The sequence below is a fragment of the Vicia villosa genome, unplaced genomic scaffold (assembly GCF_029867415.1).
Source record: "Vicia villosa cultivar HV-30 ecotype Madison, WI unplaced genomic scaffold, Vvil1.0 ctg.002987F_1_1, whole genome shotgun sequence".
In the NCBI taxonomy this organism is placed as follows: domain Eukaryota; kingdom Viridiplantae; phylum Streptophyta; class Magnoliopsida; order Fabales; family Fabaceae; genus Vicia; species Vicia villosa.
This window is the reverse complement of record NW_026706083.1, coordinates 154,736-174,472: the sequence shown is the minus strand read 5'-3', so window position 1 is coordinate 174,472 and position 19,737 is coordinate 154,736. Positions and strand designations below refer to the sequence as shown.

At 36.7% G+C, this 19,737-nt stretch overlaps 1 long non-coding RNA gene across 2 annotated transcripts; it reads right to left on the bottom strand.

Annotated features, from left to right (window-relative positions):
- Positions 1-7,715: 7,715 nt before the first annotated feature.
- LOC131640170 (uncharacterized) lies at positions 7,716-12,201 on the bottom strand. Of its 2 annotated transcripts, none has more exons than XR_009295178.1 (3): positions 12,103-12,201; positions 11,870-11,946; positions 7,716-7,883 (listed from the first exon to the last, which is right to left on the bottom strand). It is a non-coding gene; the product is annotated as an uncharacterized LOC131640170 (long non-coding RNA). The 2 variants fall into 2 exon arrangements; XR_009295179.1 differs by lacking the exon at positions 7,716-7,883 and adding an exon at positions 11,535-11,645.
- Between the last annotated feature and the right edge of the window lie 7,536 nt (positions 12,202-19,737).

Genomic DNA, 19,737 nt, shown 5'->3' with positions numbered 1-19,737 from the left:
CATCACGTATCTCTCACATAAGCGTCCATCTCTGGAGCACAAACGAGACCATCTCACAACTAAGGTTATCTCTAACTCGAAGTCGCGAGAACATCCGTATTCTCGCGTCGGCGATCTCTCGCGCGCCGCTCAAACACGAAAGCATTACGTACAGATACAAACGGTGAATGCTAGCTCTAAATCTATCTCTAGAGTTCAGAACCAACAGATTATCATCCTAGATAAGGATTCAAGAAGTTTATCTCTAAAGCACCCCAAATCCCCAGTATAGAGCAAAAATCCAGGATAACATCAACACAGATTCGTAAAGCAAGTTAAATATAACATTATAATCGGTAAATATACATAAGATTCAAGTAAATATACAAACAAAACCCAACCAAAGAGAAATACACAAAGAAGAAGAGAAATGAACCGAAAATCTCCCGGTTTGTCAGCTCCGTTCGACGCTCAATCCACCCCCGATCATCCTTATGCAACCTCCGAAGTTGTTTTCTAAGCTAATTTTGATCTAAGAATGAAGTTGATGGTTTTGGGACTCAAAAATACCCAACCCATGACCTAAAAATGTGATTTTGGCCCCTTTTAACGAGCTGTTGTCTTAGCAGGTCCGCTTAGCGGACCCCCTCCGCTCAGCGGACTCAAAATTGCTTTCAGACGCTGATTTGCTCCGCTGGAGCTCCGCTCAGCGGACCCCCTCCGCTTAGCGGAGTCTGCTAAAAATCAGATTTTGTTTTCGCCATAACTCGAGAACCGTAACTCCGAATTGCGCCCGGTTCGAAGCGTTGGAAAGCTTATTCAATGCTCTATCCAATAATGAATGAATGGAAACCAAAATGATGATTTTGGTCATCCTTATTTTGAGTCTTTGGAAGTCCGCTTAACGGTGGCTAAGCGGGCTTTCACCAAAATTGCGAAATCGAAGCCGTGCCTTTGACACTTTATTCCTCAAGGCTCCAATAAGCATGAATACCTATAAAAACAAAGGAAAAACTATCAAATGGTATAAAAGTATATGAAAATACAATTATTCACAAAGTATACGTATTTATACACAAAACGGGGAATTATTCAAACGGTATTAACAAAAGTATCGATAAGTGCCACTATTTACATACTCAAAACATCGACATTTTGGCACTTATCAATTGTTGAAGAATCAATCAATATCAGATTTGATGATAAGCTTGGTCTTGAAAAGCCAAAGCAGTTTGAGAATTTTGCAGATATTGAAATCTCTAACTCAAAAGCTGAAGAACCCAGAAGCAAAGTGTCAGAAGATCAAGTTGCTGCTTCATTTGAGAATCTCAGAATTTCTGAAGAGTAAACTATCAGAAGATCTTCTAGACTTAACTCTGCTCACTCAGAAGATGTTATCATTGGGAAGAAAGAAGATCCTATCAGAACAAGAGCATTCCTTAAGAACAATGAAGAATGTCAATTTGGTCTAGTATCTCTTATTGAGCCAACTTCTGTTGATCAAGCTCTGGAGGATGCTGACTGGATAATTGCCATGCAAGAAGAACTCAATCAGTTTACAAGGAATGACATATGGGATCTTGTTCCTAGACCAAAAGGATTCAACATCATTGGAACCAAGTGGGTCTTCAGAAACAAGCTAGGCGAAAAAGGAGAAGTTGTAAGAAACAAAGCCAGACTGGTTGCTCAGGGCTATAGTCAGCAAGAAGGTATTGAATATACTGAAACCTTTACACCAGTGCTAGGTTAGAGTCTATTCGCTTATTAATTTATTTTGCCACTCAACATAACATCATTCTATATCAGATGGATGTTAAGAGTGCCTTCTTAAATGGTTATATAGATGAGGAAATATATGTCCACCAACCTCCTGGTTTTGAAGACTCTAAGTCTCTAGAACATGTTTTCAAATTAAAGAAATCATTATATGGCCTGAAGCAAGCTCCTAGAGCTTGGTATGAAAGATTAAGTTCTTTTCTTCTGGACAATGGTTTCACTAGAGGAAAAGTGGATACTACTCTCTTTTGTAAAACCTTTAAAAAGGATATTTTAATTTGCCAAATATATGTTGATGATATTATCTTTGGAACCTCTAATGCTACACTTGGAAAGGAGTTTGCTAAGTCTATGCAGGCTGAGTTTGAAATGAGCATGATGGGAGAACTCAAGTACTTTCTTGGGATCCAGATCAATCAAACTTCTGATGGAACCTATGTTCATCAAACCAAGTATGTGAAAGAACTTCTAAAGAAGTTTAATCTTTCAGAAAGCAAAGAAGCAAAAACTCCTATGCATCCAACGTGTGTTCTAGGTAAGGATGAGGTAAGTAAGAAGGTAGATCAAAAGCTCTACAGAGGTATGATTGGATCTCTTCTATATCTTACTGCTTCTAGACCTAATATTTTATTCAGTGTTTGTCTGTGTGCAAGATTCCAATCAGATCCTAGAGAATCTCACTTAATAGCTATTAAGATAATTCTGAGGTATCTGAAAGGTACTACTAATGTTGGTTTAGTCTACAGAAGATCTGAAGAATACAACTTAGTAGGATTTTGTGATGCTGATTACGCTGGAGATAGAGTTGAAAGGAAAAGTACTTCTATAAGTTGTCAATTTCTTGGAAGTCACCTGATCTCCTGGTACAGCAAGAAGCAAGCTACAATTGCCCTCTCTACAACAGAAGCAGAATATGTTGTTGCTGCTGGATGTAGTACACAAATGCTCTGGATGAAGATTCAGCTAGAAGATTATCAGATATATGATAGTAACATTCCTATCTTCTGTGATAATACTTCTGCTATATGTTTATCTAAGAATCCAATCTTACATTCCAAAGCTAAACATATTGAGATTAAACATCATTTCATTAGGGACTATGTTCAGAAGGGTGTTCTATCTTTAAACTTTGTTGATACAGACCATCAATGGGCTGATATCTTTACAAAACCCCTTGCTGAAGATAGGTTTAAGTTCATTCTGAAGAATATCAGTATGGATTTATGCCCAGAATGAAACGATGAGAAGTTCTGATATATGGATTAGATTTGAAATGATCAGTTTTATTTTCTTATAAGAAGTTCTGAATGTTGATTAGTTAGATATTCTGATTCTGTTATTGCTAACGTTTCATATGTCTAAGTTGATTCAGAATCTCTTTTAAAGCAAAACAGCTGTCACCAGCTATTCCAGAAGATGAACACGTGTTCACTCTAATTGGACAAGCATGCGTGCAGTTGATGAGACGCCACCCTAGGTAACTGTGCAAATCATTTCAAATATCACGTTTTACCCTAACGTCGCTAATCATTAAATGCTAACTGATTCAATCTCTGTAATCTTGTTCATTCAGAATCATATTGCATTTCATTTCAAATCCGTTCCTATATAAACTCATCTCCATAACATTTCATCTTTTTACATTCTCTCTCTTTGTTTGTTGTCTTTATTTGTTCATCTCTCTCTCGTTTTGCATAAACCCTAGTTACTAAACCTTAATCTCAGTATGAATCCATGGCTTCATCTTCAAATATTCAACGCAAGGCATCATCGTCTCATCAAGTTCAACAAAAGAAATCTGCAATTACTCCTTTGAAGTCTTGTTCGATTCCTTATGATGAACTGGAGGTTCTCTGCGAGACAATGGTGGATTTTGAAAATCTTATGGCACATGATTTCAAAACCAAAACTGCAATGCTAGTACAAGAATGGTCAAACTTCTTTGAAAGGTTGATAGGACCAGTTTATCCTTTATTGGTTAAGGAATTCTGGACACATGCTACGGTTACTTCAACTGCCATCATCTCCTTCGTGCTAGGGCATGAAGTTGTTGTGACTGAGAAGCTGATAAGGAAACTGTATGGTCTTGATGGTATAGATGGAATCACTGGTGCTCTTCATGGAAGAACTGATTGGGATAAAGTTGATCGAGAGTTGTTTTCTTCTGGTATTGCCTCTCCCTTCACTACTGCCTTGAAGCCTTCCTATAGAGTATGGGCTGAGATCATTCTGGGACCTCTCTATTATAGAAAACCATCAAACTCTGCTACCACTACAACACGCTGGGGCTTTAAAAGCGCTTTTTATGGGCTTTAAAAGCGCTTAAAAGCGCTGTGAAAGCCAGCGCTGGAGTAGGTAACAAAATCGCTTCAGAAAGCGCTCTGGTAGGCCCCCTCTATAAGAGCGCTTTTCTGGAAAAAGCGCTCTGGTAGGTCCCCCTATAAGAGCGCTTTCCTGGAAAAAGCGCTCTGGTAGCCCCCCTATAAGAGCTCTTTTCCAAAAGCGCTTTCGTATGTTGCGTTTTTTTTATTTTTTATGCTTTTTTATTAATCTTTGGCAGCGCTTTTACTTAGAAGCGCTTTTGTAGGTGGACCTTTAAGAGCGCTTTTTAAAAGCGCTGTCGTTGCTAAATGAGGTATTTTAATGTGCAGCCTGTAATTTAATCCTCCCAGTCGACCTGTAATATTTTCGACCTGTAATATGTTTTCAACCTGTAATATTTTCGACCTGTAATATATTTTCGACGATATAATTTCAGCCATCAGTAAGACAATATATATACTAATATAATACCATTATAATATCCAAAATTATATATATACATCATTACAACATCAATAATATTATAGTTGAAATCGACACAAATCCTACATGAAAAATTGCTTAATATAAAAGTGACACAAATCCTCTTTGATTTCTTCCAACTTAAGTCTCGGGTACCCAGCAGCACGGAATTCGTCAAGGTACTACAAAACAAAAACATAATATGAATGATATATTTAGTTAAATGTAATAAATTATATGAAATTATCTTAAGTTATAAATTCATACCGTGAGCGGAATCTCTAATTGATTCGCCTAAAGGATTTCTTTCATAAACCTCAAAACAAAGTATCTGCAATCTGAAATGTTTCGCTGTTGCGAACACTAATAGAAAAACAAATAAGATTTTATAGTTGTCTTGTTTTATCAAGTAGCATAAATATTATAAGCAAAATTGTGAAAAATAATGTACCTGCACTTTGATCCAAGTAATGTTGTTTGATTTAGTCCGGGATACCTGTGCGTCCTGTTGACTTCGGAACTCTTGTATTGATCTAATTAACAAATATATAAAAGCATATGTTTAGATCAATTCCACAAATAAGTTAATATATAAATATACACGAATATTTAGAACGATCCCACATACAAATCAACGATTTCCTTCATAGCCGGATAATTGGTCCAGTCACCATTTACCGAATTCAGATAATACACGACTTCTCTTATAGGGTTGATAGCAAGCAACAACCAGTGTGCTCTATAAATTAAAACAATAGGTTATATGAAAATTTTGCTATACACAAAAGAAACAGAGATTAGATGAACCAAGAATGAGAAACTAACCCTATTGGTCGGGTATTATACGCCCAAAGATGCAGACTTTCTGAATTGCCGGTGGACATGAATCTATCGACTAAGAGCTGTTTAACTGATTCCGGTTTCGAAGCAATTGCCATTCCGCTGTAATGGGCGGAAGACACGAAATGGAATCTGTTAGACAATGCAGTCCCGCGCAACACTCTGTCATACAACAACCTTAAATAAAAACATAATAAACATTAGATTATTTTCGTTGAAATGTGTAAATAAATTATATTGTGGGACTAATTAAATAATATATCGGATGAGTGAATATTTTCGGATGTATGAGTGCATATTACCGACGCCTAGTTGTTCATGCGTAGAAATCTCTTCCAAGTCATCAATTGCAATATGTGACTTGAATTCAATACCGAAGACACTTTCATCCATATTGATTTCACGTAAAGCACCATCCTTCAAATCGGACATATCAACCATTGTTGCGAGCGTCGTTCGGTATCGAGGCACAAAAGCACCGCCTTTTTTTGCCGCTTGCTTCGGAGGACCAGTGGGTGGTACGCTACGAACTTGCTGCGTCACTTGTTGTGACTCCCGAGCGGATGCCTAAAAACCATATAAGTTAGGTAAAATAAAAAATCATGCAGATTTAGATTCAGATTATATATTAACACTTTAAATGTACCTCTTTTAGTGATGCAACAGACTCCTCCTCCTGTAAAATCCCTTTACCCTTAATTGCGGGTTTTATAGGAGCAGTCTAAAATTAAAATGTAAAAAATAATTAATAAACGGTTTAGAATTGACATTCGAAAACTAAATGATTCATAATCGTTTTCAATATGCCTCATCACTAATGGTAATGAGCTCCGAGGGCCATGCAACAAATGATCCTATTGCATCTCGCAACAATGTCGTCTCTGAGACCATGTCAGGTACCGGTAGCATCGCATCATGATCTAATACAACATCCACCGATACTTTCAGGTGTCCATCCGGGAGCGGTCTATGGTGAAGTAAATCTCCCAAAGTGTTGTGCACTTTTCCCTTGCTAACTAGTCGATAATTCGGTGACGATAAGTATAGTTGGCAAGATGAAATGCCCTAAACCAATAGTAAATATAAAGTCATTATCATTAATAAAATAGAACAATTTGTAAGGAAAAAAATTTATAATTACCTCGGGAAATTTCCTTTGACAGTTGATACTAGCCTTATCACTAGTTTCTTTCACCGATGAAGTGTTGCACTTTTCTCTCATATACATATCTTTATCTCTTTGCAATTCAGAGACTTGTGCTTGCAATTCCTGCAACTTTTGCAACACTTCTTCATTGGTAAGATTTGATCTTCTCCTAGGACTCTTGTAAAAAGAGGTTGGAGTCACACCATGACCCTTACCCCTCACCCGACCGGGATACTCAGGAGCATTTAGTGCTCTACTAAGTACGCTCCCCTCATCGGTGGATACCGATTGCGACAAGGTCTCCTGTAATTCATTTACATTTCAATAATTATTAGTGGAGATAAAAAATCATTTATATATTAAAAAACATTTGATTTAATTAAAGACATAGTATTATACTTACACATTCAGTATAAACTCTCTGAACATCGGGATCGACAGCTTGATTCTTGCCCACACGAGCTTCCTTCCACAACACATGTACAGGAAGTGAAGTTTCCTCACTTTTAGTCTCCTCTAACAATGCATTGACACAAATGATAAAATCGTCAAATAAAACATGCACATTTAGACAATTAATTAAAACGCATTTCTATTTACTTACAATTTTATCCTCTAAGCGTGCATATCCCAAACGCCCTTTTTTGTATGGATACGCGGGTTTGGATGCTCTCGCACTATTCGTGGCACTCCTTTTCCAAAAATCTTCATCTCTTTGCTTTACAAACTCAGCCCAATCTTTTTCATCAATGAAGATCTCATACTTTTTTGGCCGTCCCGGTGCCTCTTCAAGAAAGCTTCCATCTTTATCCTTAAGATAGGTGTTTGTCAAAAAAGCTTTCCACCCTCTATATCTTTTTCCGGCCAAACTAAGTATGTAGCGTCTACGCTCATCTGGTATCTCAAAAGTCCTCTGCAAAAAAACATACGCATAGTGTGTTAGTATAAGTAATTTAAACAATTTATCGTCAAGATAATAACAACAACCATATATGATATATACCTGAATCTCGTCCCAAATCGCTTTTTTTTTCCGCATCCAACTCTTCGCTTTTCAGATTCCATTTAGCTACAGAGACCGGAATATGCATACGAACGAGTGAACCAATATAGCTTGTCAACTTTGCAGAATTAGGACCAATTGGTTGCTTTTCAGAATTCCATTCCAAAGGGTATACTAATCCTTGGTCTCTATGTCGAATGATTCCCTTCATAATGGTGATGCCTCGTGCAACTTCTTTTGCTTCAGTATCAGGTGGAGCATTTGTATCAGGAGCATCTCTTTCTTGAGCATCTCTTTCTTGTGAGTTTTCTTGTGAGTTTTCAGGTGGAGCATCTCTATCCGGAGCCATTGAACCTGTATCAAACAAACTAAAGCACATTAGTACACTATTAATAAGCTAACAATCTATACAAGTCAAATGGAAGTCAAACCATGCATGTACAAGTAAATCGGAAACGAAATCGGTACAAATCAAAATAAGCGTCAAAAAAGAAAGTTGTCGGAATTGAACGAAATTTACATGGCTATGGTAAAACGTCCCCACGGACTCAAAAATAAAGTCGGTTTTCCGAAATTCAGACCCTAAGCCCGACTTTTAATTACGGGCAGAAGCAAAACCGATAAAAAAGCAGTCCCGAAATGTAAAGATAAGTGCATGAGCAGCTCCGAAATCGTCAAAATAGTATAGTTACATGGTAAGAAGTCAACAAACGGATACATGGTTCAAAAGTTATGTACAAAACGAGAATATGCACCAAAATTGAATAAGTACTATACTATTGAATAAAACAATTGGTACAAATTGAATAAAGCAAATTAGTCGGAATATGTATACTATTACCTTTATCACTAACGTCTCTTTCTTTTCTTGGTAGGATTGTGTTCTACGCGTCTCTTAACAACGCGGACGGTTGGATTGATCCAAATACCCTCATTATGATCATTTCTAGTACAAGATTCATTCTCATTTTGATCGTTTCTTGTACAAGATTCAATGCCAACACCAATATCACCTTGATCTTCAATGTTTTCATCAACTATTTTGTTAGATAAAAGCACTATAGACCATTTCGTACTTGTCGGATCATTGACATAGAACACTTGTTTAGCTTGAGAGGCTAGAATGAAAGGCTCAGCTTTGTACCCTACCCTATTGAGATCCACTTGCAAAAATCCTGACTTATCCATTCGTATGCCACTATTATTTTCAACCCACTTGCAACCAAATACAGGAATCTGAAACTTCGCGTAATCAAACACCAAAATGCGCTTGATAACCCCAAAATATGACAAATTTGCAAATTTCGGATTTAAGTCATTCGCACTTGATATGTGCATTGCTTCAGCTACCAAGGTAACACCACTATTTTGCATAGTACTTTTATCATCCTGTTCTTTGGTATAAAATGTGTATCCATTAATTGCGTATGCGCTATAAGAAAGCACAATTACACTTGGACCATAGGCTAAACATCTCAACCTTTCTGTTACTGAAGCAGGATCTGAATGATACTTTGAATAAATATGATCCCTAAACCACGGTATGAAACTTCGATTGTGCTCTCGTACTATCCAGTTCTCATTTCTATTTGGATTTAAATCTCGGAGAACAACCTTGTGCATTTCAACATACGGCTCAACCTCAATCTCATTGTGCAGAACATACAAGTGCGCTTGATCCCGTTCGACCATTGATACTGTCACAACTTTATTTCCAATTAGCCTTTTTCCTTCTTTTTTCGACAATATGAGATTTGGGGAGTCCAATTGATTGAACATTTGACAGATATTTAGTACAAAACTCAACCGCTTCTTCAACAACGTATCATTCGGCAATACAACCCTCCGGTCGACTTCTGTTTTTCACGTACCCTTTTAATATTTTCATATAACGTTCAGCAGGGTACATCCATCTCATATAAGCTGGTCCGCACAATTGTGTCTCTTTCACAAGATGAACGACTAGATGAACCATTATGTCAAAAAACGAGGGAGGAAAATACATTTCAAGATCACATAAAGTAACAACTATCTCTTTTTGCAATGTTGGTAAGATCGCGGGATCAACCACCTTACTGCAAATAGACCTGAAGAAGAAACACAGCTTAGTTATTGCGCTTCTTACTTTTTCTGGCAGAATAGAACGTATACCTATTGGTAAAAAATGTTCCATTATAACATGGCAATCATGCGTCTTCAAACTCTTTAACTTGAGGTCTTTCATGGACACAAGTCTTCTAATATCTGAAGAGTAGCCTTCTGGAACTTTAACTTCACCGAGAAACTTACACAATGTTTTCTTCTCCTTTCTAGATAGAGTGTAAACAGCAGGTGGCAGATATGTTCGTCTTCCTTTCGTCACGGGTCCCAATTCAGTTCTCATTCCCATGTTTACCATGTCCTTCCTTATGTTAAGGCCATCCTTAGACTTTCCTTGTATATTGAGTAACGTACCTATGACGCTGTCAAATACATTTTTTTCAATATGCATAACATCCAGGAAATGTCTTACGTACAACGACTTCCAATATGGAAGTTCAAAAAAAATTGACTTCTTCTTCCACCCACCCTTGACAAGTGAATGTGCAAAAGGCTTGCCAAACTGAGTGCTCACATCTTTCACCTTTTCAAAAATTTGATCACCTGACAAAAAAGGCGGGGCTGTACGATGTTCGGCCTTTCCATTGAATGCTTTTCTCCACCCACGGTAGTGATGATTAGAATTTAAGAATCTACGATGGCCGAGAAAGACATTCTTCTGACAAAGCTCCAATCGTGTCGTATCGGTTTCGTCTTCACAAACAGGACACGCCTTTTGACCTTTATTGCTGTACCCGGATAGATTTCCGTATGCTGGAAAATCATTAATTGTTCCAAACAACATCGCCCTCAAGTTGATACTTTCCTTCCTATACCCATCGTAAACCTCCACACCGTTCTCCCACAAAAACTTTAAATCTTCGATTAAGGGTGCCAAGTATACGTCTATGTCATTCCCTGGTTGTTTAGGCCCAGAAATTAGCATAGATAACATCATGTACTTACGCTTCATACATAGCCACGGAGGTAGGTTATAAATCATAAGAATCACAGGCCATGTGCTATGCGAGATACTTTGAATACCATGCGGGTTCATTCCATCAGTAGACAATGACAACCGAAGGTTTCTTGCTTCTTTTCCAAATTCAGGATAATCAGTATCAACTTTCATCCATTGTGGTGAGTCTGCCGGATGTCGCAACTTTCCATCAATAATTCTTTCATCTGCATGCCAAGTCAAGTATCTTGAATCGGTCTCACTATGATACATGCGTCTAAATCTCGGAATTATAGGAAAATACCATAAGACTTTAGCAGGAGACAACTTTTTCTTATATCGAGGGGCACCACATTTAGGACACTCATTCAACGCTGCATACTCGTTTCGAAACAAAACGCAATCGTTTGGACATGCATGTATCTTATCATAGCTCATGCCAATAGAGGACAACATCTTTTTGGCTTCATACGTTCGATTGGGAAGAACATTATCCTTTGGTAGCATATCTTTCATAAGGGCTAATAACTCTGTGAAACTTTTATCCGACCATCCATTGTCCGCCTTTAAGTTGTACAACTTTAACACCACAGACAATCTTGTGAATTTTGAACAACCATCATACAACGGTTTCTCTGCACCGCTTACCAACCTCTCAAACATTTTGGGACAATCCTCAAGATCTTCTTCAAGCGCTTCTGCAATCTCTTCGACTCGATCGCACTCGTATGTGTCTGTGCAATCGTCGTTTGAAGCATACTTCCTATTACAACTCGACTCAGCATTCCCGTTACTTTTCTCACCATGCATTGTCCAACATGTATAACTTCTATCAATTCCAAACCGTAGTAAATGGGATGCCAACTTATTCCCGTCAACCTTACCCCCATAACAGCAACCCAAGCAAGGACACGGCATTCGAAGCGGGTCTTAGGAGTGCGCAAGCGCAAACTCAACGAATTCCCATACCCCTTTCTCGTACTCTTTCGACAATCGGTTTGAATTCATCCATGTCTTATCCATGTCTTAATTAAGCTAAACAAATGCTTCTTGGTTTCTCTATCAGGTACTAAGGAATTCTGTCAAGATAATAAATAGCTATCATCATAATAGAATACCTAATCAGAATACCTAATCAGAATACCCGATTTCTTAAAGAAGACATTACCTTATTTCAAGGTAATATAAGTCCACAAACCAAAAAACTGGTTGAGAGACACTAAATTGATATTAAATAGAACCATAAACAATAAACTATAAGCAGAAAATAACAAACTATAAGTAAGAAGAAAGGGATAGTAACCTGAGTTAGACTTTATGTGGGAGATGGGTAGGTTTGAATCGGCGTTGTACAAGTAGAAACCAGAGACTTCAAAGTAACTGTAAAATTAAACACACACACACGATGCAGTTAAATACAAATATCATAAAAGTGAAGGAACTATATGCAAACTGTAGCACAAACTACAATGATTAAGAATAGATTAATATTATTTTGACATAAATTTTTATATTAGCAAAAGAATAACTAATTACCTTTAGAGAAATTCAGAAACTTCTGGAACCACACACCGTAAGCTAATCTGATGTCTCTAGTGATATTCTTTTAAAAAATCTTTAATATCCCCTGAAAAATAATCATAACCCAGATGTTATAGCAATTCTAGATACATAGTACCACAAGGTAAATCAAAGTTTAACAACTACTTAGAAACCGGGGCAGCAACTACGCATGTCAAAACAACGTCGTGAAAACGACCACAAATCATAGTCGAGTCATACAAATGGAGAAATCAAGGTGGAGCAATTATATCTCATGAGAAAACAACAATTTAGCATGTATTTTCATAACGGGGCAGCATTGATGTCTAATAAAATAAAGAGGAAAATACACTCAACTCCCTTTAGATTTAGCTAAATAACACAAACATCTTCTTTAACTTTCAAAATACAATAACCGTCCTCTATCGTGATATCGTGTTATTTAGAGAAATCGGAAGAATTAACTTATGTGAGTGATGGAGAGTTGAGCCTGTATCCAGAAGAAGAAGCAAGCAATAGAAGCATAGTGAAGGAACTGACTTACAATCAAAGGAGAGTGGGATTTGATTTGGATATAATGGCAAAGATATATCAGGCTATGATTATTTGTCGATAAGATATATTAGACTTGTCAAACATTGTACATGGTAAACTATACCATTATGATGAATCATAAGCCAAAGATACATAGAAAAAACTATTTGCTTGCTATCATACTTTTAGAGTAAACTATACCATTATCACTTCAGGATCAAATAAGATAGCAACACAAAAACAAATTTCTACATTACAGAAATTATGAACAGAAGCAGAACCAGAAACTATTTGCTTGATATCATACTTTTAGAGTAAACTATACCATTATCTCTCATAAATGTTTCAAAGTATTCTCACAATTTGCTCTTAAAATAGTGGGAAGACTTTACCTGAACAGAAGCAGAACTGGACTTTGATTTTGACCAAGAAAAACCCTAAAATCCCACAAGACTTTGATTCTGAGAGAAGCAGCAAGAAGACGACGACGGCGGCTAGTTGAGACGACGACGGAGGGACGGAGGAGGGGCTGAGACCACGGCGGAGGGAGTGAGAGCGAGGAAGCAGAGAGTACGTGAGCGAGGAAGAAGAAGAAGATGTACGGAGGAGTTTTGGGTTTCTGAATAAAATAGCGTGTTTTAGTTTTATGAAAATTTTAAAAAGGGCTACCAGAGCGCTTTTCAGAAGCGCTTTCATATGCCCCTTTATACCAGCGCTTTATTACTAAAAGCGCTTTCGTACCCACCCCCTATAAGAGCGCTTTCAAAAGCGCTTTCATACCCACCCCCTATAAGAGCGCTTTTAGAAAGCGCTTTCATACCCACCCCCTATAAGAGCGCTTTTAGAAAGCGCTTTCATACCCACCCCCTATAAGAGCGCTTTTAGAAAGCGCTTTCATTACCCCCCCTATAAGAGCGCTTTTCTAGCGTGATTTTTAATTTTGTTTTTAGCCAAACCTACCAGAGCGCTTTTGGGCAAAAGCGCTTTCGTAGGTGTGCTGTTAAAAGCCAAATTTGGCGTAGTGTACCTATGTCAATCAGGATCAGAAGTATATATTATTCTGCATTGAAAAAGGCATGAGAGTCAATCTACCACACATTCTTTTTCAACATCTGAAGACAAATATTGAAGAATCAAGAGATGAAGAACGTCAGAAGAATCCCAAACTCAAGAAGAATACTATCCCTCTTGGAAGGATGATTTCAGATATTCTGATTGAGAGTGGCTTGATAGATGTTCTGAGAACAGCTGGCTCATCTCAGAACTTGACTGTTATCCAAGGGGTTATTCTGAATGCTCAGACTCTAAAAAGGATGCAGCTGATTGAAAAGGTGACCACTCCTTCAAAAATGTTTCCAAATATTCTGACAAGAAGAACTCCTGTTGTGAGTTTCTCTCACATGTTCAAAGAGGAGCTAGACAAATCTGTTAAACGCTATCTGAAGTCATGTTAAAGATCAAACTTCGGTTGATCCTACTTGGATTCGAGGAAGAAATCTTCTATCTCTGGATGAGTTAAGAAAGAAGGAAAAGAAGAAGAAAGAAAAGAAACTGAAGAGAAAGGTCACAGAAGAAGGACCTGATGCTAAGCAAGCAAAGAAGCAGAAGAAACCTACAGAGTCTCTCAAAGTAAAAAGAACTGATGAACAGCTTGAGAATCTCATTCATAAAATTTATCATGCAGATTCTTCTGACCATCCCCCTCAGAAAAAGCCCCCTCCTTCTGTAATTTCATCTTCTTCCACAACCACAAACAGAAATCAACCACTTCTTTCTACACCAGTTCTAAACCCTCAACCACTAAATGCTACCTTTCCCCAACTTCCTTCTGAAAATATTCTCTCAACCACCTCCACCACAGATTCTTCATCCTCCTTAACCTCTTCTACCACCTCTGCTTTGTTCTCAAGAGAATCTAAACCCTATAGTCTTCTTTACCCTGACTATCGTTTCACTTTCAATCTTCCTGAACCCTCTGTTGATACTTGTTATGACTTTTTGATGTATAAGGTCAGAACAGGGTTGGATACTCTGAAAGCTGCTCATGACTCCAAGATGGATCATGTTGCTACTGGCAAGTTGTGGAAAATCTTTGAGAAGGATATTCAGACTGATTTTCTGAACATCCAGAAGAGATGCTTGGCTGATGCATCTGGATCTTTTGGTTATTTTTTGGAGTTAGATGATGGTAGGTACTATCATCCCATTAGAAGTTGGAAATCTCTTGAAGAGAAGGAATTTTCTAATGAGCTCGAAGAAGTGCATCCACTTGCTATAGTTGTGTGGAAGCCTCAACTCCATGTTCTGACTGGAGATTTTCAGTTCATATTCAACTGGTTAAGGGAGAATCCCTCTGCTAAAGCACCAAGTATGGTATATCCAGAAGTTGAATATCCATCAGAACCTGTTGCTCCTACACCTCAAAATTTGGTTGCAATTCTTCTGGCCCTTGAAAATTCAGATGCTGAAATCCCTTCTCCTGTATATGTTGAAGTTGCTTCTGAAGTAGAAGCTGATGCTGAAACTCAAGACGCTGAGAATCATCCTGCTATGCAATTTCCTATTAAGGAAAATCAAGTTGATGTTCTCATGGTTGATGCTGCTGCTGAGAATCCTACTGTCCTGGACAATAGATTTGATGCTTCTTTTGCTGGACCTTCTGTTCTAATAGACACCATGAAGGCTCTTCAACAGAATCAAGCTGATCTTGCTTCTCGTTTGGACAAGCATGAGGATACTCACAATGAGTTCAGATCTTTACGCAGACAAAAAGCACTATTGAGATTAAAACCCTTCTGGCCCTGTTAGCTTCTAAGCTTGGCTAGTCGTAGTTTGTCTTGGTCTTAGATGTTTTCTTGTTTTATGCATCTGTTTCTTGCATCTGCTTCTATCCCTTCTGTACTTCTGATATTTTGTTGATTAATGAAATCATTATCTTCTTAACTTTATGTGTCTTTTATCATCTGAATCTTTTATTGCTTTTTGATGTTATGACAAAAAGGGGGAGAAACATGATAATTGATTTGATTTATTATATTAGTTGCTGGGATTAAGTCTCAACATTCCTAACATTATTTGCTAGTTCCATGTCTTTGAGATTTTTTGCAGGATTGGAGATATTCTGAAAAAGCTCAACATGAGAAGCAAATACATGGGGAAAAGCAATTCTATAAAGAAGCATGTTCTTGGAAAATTGAAGCAAGCTTAGTACTGTGAAGCTTCAAGATCAGAAGCAAGAAGAATGTTCTGATATTCTCGTGGCAGAATATGCTTTGATACATTTTCTTCTCTTAAATGCTCTGATACATGCTATTTATTAAGAATGCTCTGATACATTCATGATCGATATTTTTGTCTAGTATGTTCTGAAACATTTCAGGATGTAAAGATGCTCTGATACATTCAAGAATGTTCTGATTCAATCAAGCATGCTATGACAACAAAGAAGAAATTCAAAGCTCTGAAGCTGTCCTATGGAAGCTAGAAGCAGAAGCTCTGAATATTCTGAAGTTCTAGGCGAAGTGAAAGTCTCTGTTGAAATGAAAAATACTCAGGGAAGTCTTTTATTTATAAATTCTTCTAGTATTTATTTTAGGGGGAGATTGTTAATCTCAGGGGGAGACATATTCACACACTCTGATTATATGCTTTATGCTATATCTGTGTAATTGTCTTTTGTCATCTGATATTCTGATTGCAAATTCATATCAATTATATATGTTTTTGTCATCATCAAAAAGGGGGAGATTGTTAGAACAAGATATGTTCTGATCAATATTCTTGTTTTGATGATAACAATGTATATGAATTTTGTATAAGACAATGTGGTACTCTAATCCTTTGCATTTTCCATTTCAGGAAATATATAAAGAGTATGCACAATTCAGCGCTCAGAAGCACTGATTCAGAAGATTCAAGATTGCAACATCAGAACATGTTCTCGCAAGACATCAAAAGATGGTCAAGCAGAATCATAACATGGTCTATGAAGCATCAGAAGAACATGAGATCAGAAGCAGAAGCACTGAAGTTCGTATGGTATCACGCTCAAGCACTTCAAAGTCAGAAGACAAGAAGATGCTCTGCACCAAGCTGAATGACTCTGATTATTCAAACATTGTATTCACAAATCTGAGATCAGAAGTTGGTACTAGATGACAGGCTATTAAGTCTAATCTCTGACTGACAAAAGGAACGTTAGAAGCTACAAAAGGCAAAGTCAGTAAAAGCAGGAAAAGCATAGCTCGAGGTAGTTGACAAAATAGTGAAAACATTAAATGTAAAGTTGTAATATTCACGCAATGCATTAAATGCAATTCAACGGTCATCTTCTCAAACTCCTTTAAATATGAAGTTCTGATCAGAAGCAAATTGAACAACTCTTGCAAAAATACTGAAACGCTGCTGAATTCAATACTCACGAACTTCATCTTCAACCTCACAACTATTGTAATATCTTAGTGAGTGTTAAGCTTAGAACTTAAGAGAAATATCACAATTGTGATTATAGCTTTCTAAGAAGCATTTCAATACTCTTGTAAACATTTATTTTACATTGATTGTAAAAGGTTCCTAGAGTGATCAGTGAGATCAGTAGACTCTAGAAGACTTAGAAGCTGTCTAAGTGGTGTATTCCTAGAGTGATTAAGTTGTGATCAGTATACTCTAGAAGACTTAGAAGGTATCTAAGTGGAAAACCATTGTAATCAAGATTGATTAGTGGATTAAATCCTCAGTTGAGGTAAATCACTCTAAGGGGGTGGACTGGAGTAGTTTCGTTAACAACGAACCAGGATAAAAATAATTGTATTAATTGTTTTTATCTTACGAGTTTTTAAAGTCACACTTATTCAAAACCCCCCTTTCTAAGTGTTTTTATATCCTTCACTTCCCTCATATCAATCATAATCGACCACAAATACCCACACTTACCTTAGATTATCTCCAACAATTGCTTCTCTAAGCTCTAATGGGTGAATTCTTCTCCCAGTTCTCTTTGCCCTAGCCTCTTTTCTCACGTTCCTCCAATTTCATGTATGATTAGAATGATCTTCCTTATTCGCTATTTCTATTTTTTTATTAAGAAATATTATCCCAATTAGAATTTTTCTCATATGCCCTCACTTACTCTCCAAATAACCACATCGTCCTTAAAATCTCTACACATATAATTTATTCTATTTTCTAATGATTTTAATAATTAATTAATAATATAATCCATATATTATTTTACTCAAATGCTCCTATAATTACCTTACTATGTCCCTAACTCAAGGACCATTATCCCCACTGTTAGTACCATGGATTTAGGATAGAAAACAATTTTGCCCAAACATGGTTCATGACAAGATACTGAGCAAGATGTCATAACATCTTGATCAAGCTGATACAACAGACTGTGAAGGTTACATTGAAGACATATGTTCTGACAGATGTTGTGACATGCTGAGCCAAAACATCAGTACAGGCTGTCTTAAATCTTGATAGATTTTATTTTATTTTGTGATATCTCTTTCAGATATATCTCAATGATTTGTGCAGTTCAAGAAGATTTAATCTGGAACAAGTGAATCAAATCTCCAACTGAATTAAAGTTTCTAAAATTTGATGTTGAGACAATTTAGGAAACTTGGAGATTTGTTCAAAGATTCAAACAGATTTTCTGCAGAATTGTTATAACTCTCAACTTGTGGATCAAGTAATATTTGAGTGAAGATTTCGAAGCCCGTGGACTGGTGAGTAATATTTAAAGAGGGAACTAGACCTAATGTAACTAGGTCTTTCACAATTGTAAAATTAGGGGAAAAGTCTCTTGTGTTTTAAGTCGCCCCCATATCTTTTGATACAATGTGGTAGACTGGTTGTTACTTGAGTGTTTGTCAAGTTATTGTTCTCACTCTTAAAGCTTGTAAGCATAGAGTTGAGTATTGTTCTTGATTGGAGCTTTTAAGCAAGATCAAGTATTGTTCTTAGTTGAAGCTTTGAAGAAAAACTAAGTATTGTGTATTTGAAAGTGTAATCTTTCTATTAGGTTTCTTTGATTCCAGTCACAAGGTTTGTGGCCGTAGGTTTACCACTGCGGTGATTGGAAGTGAGATGTGATTTCTCATATCTAGATGGTGATTTCTAGGTAGAAGTTACACGAGATAGTGATTATGAGAGAAGTTGTAAATTGGGACTCTTTAGGCTTTGAACTAATACTATTGTAGTGAATTTTCTTTCTGGCTTGGTAGCCCCTAGAGTAGGTGATGTTGCACCAAACTGGTTAACAATTGATTGTGTTATTTACCATTCTGCAATTTAATCCTACATGATTTTTTAATTGGTAAAAGTGTGTTCTGTCAGCAGGCGATGTCATGACATCTATCCTGACATTGTGATTTGTGTTGAGTGATGTTTATCATTATGTAACTTATGTCTGCATAATTACAGTCTGGTTTGACTCTGTTTTGTTTTTTTCTGTCTGTTCACATATGTTGTAACATTTGTCTTGATATCATGATCAGATGTTGGGACATCATCAATGACATGTATTGCAAGTGCTAGAATTTCACCCACCAAAATTTAATAAACCGAATAAATCACATAATAATCATAAATAATTATTATAATCGACGAAATTCAAATTTGGGGTGATACAAATTTCACTTATAAGAACAATAAATACAGATTACATTTGCTTGAATTTTTGGGGTTACTTCTATATGAATTACATATTTAATTGTCTTTGCTTTTATCGATTTTGAAAAGAAAAACAATATTATTTAGGCTTTAGAGACGTGTCATAATTTATTGAAGGATCTAGAGAGTATGCCTCATATCATTGATCGTGATTCCACACAGAAGAATGTTGTTGCAATTTTTTTCTTCAAACTTTTACTTTTTTTGTTTGTTTTAGTGTCTCGTAATAAACAATGTGAGAGTTTGATATCAAAATCAAACATCTTAAGAATAACATTAAAGTTGCAAGAAGTGTCAAATTGAATGAATTGTAGGATGAGATAATGATAGTACAAAAATTTACAGTAAATTCTTTTGCATTGGAAACTTATATTAGCTCTATTATGCAATTTAGAAATGTGAGTTCAAATTTTT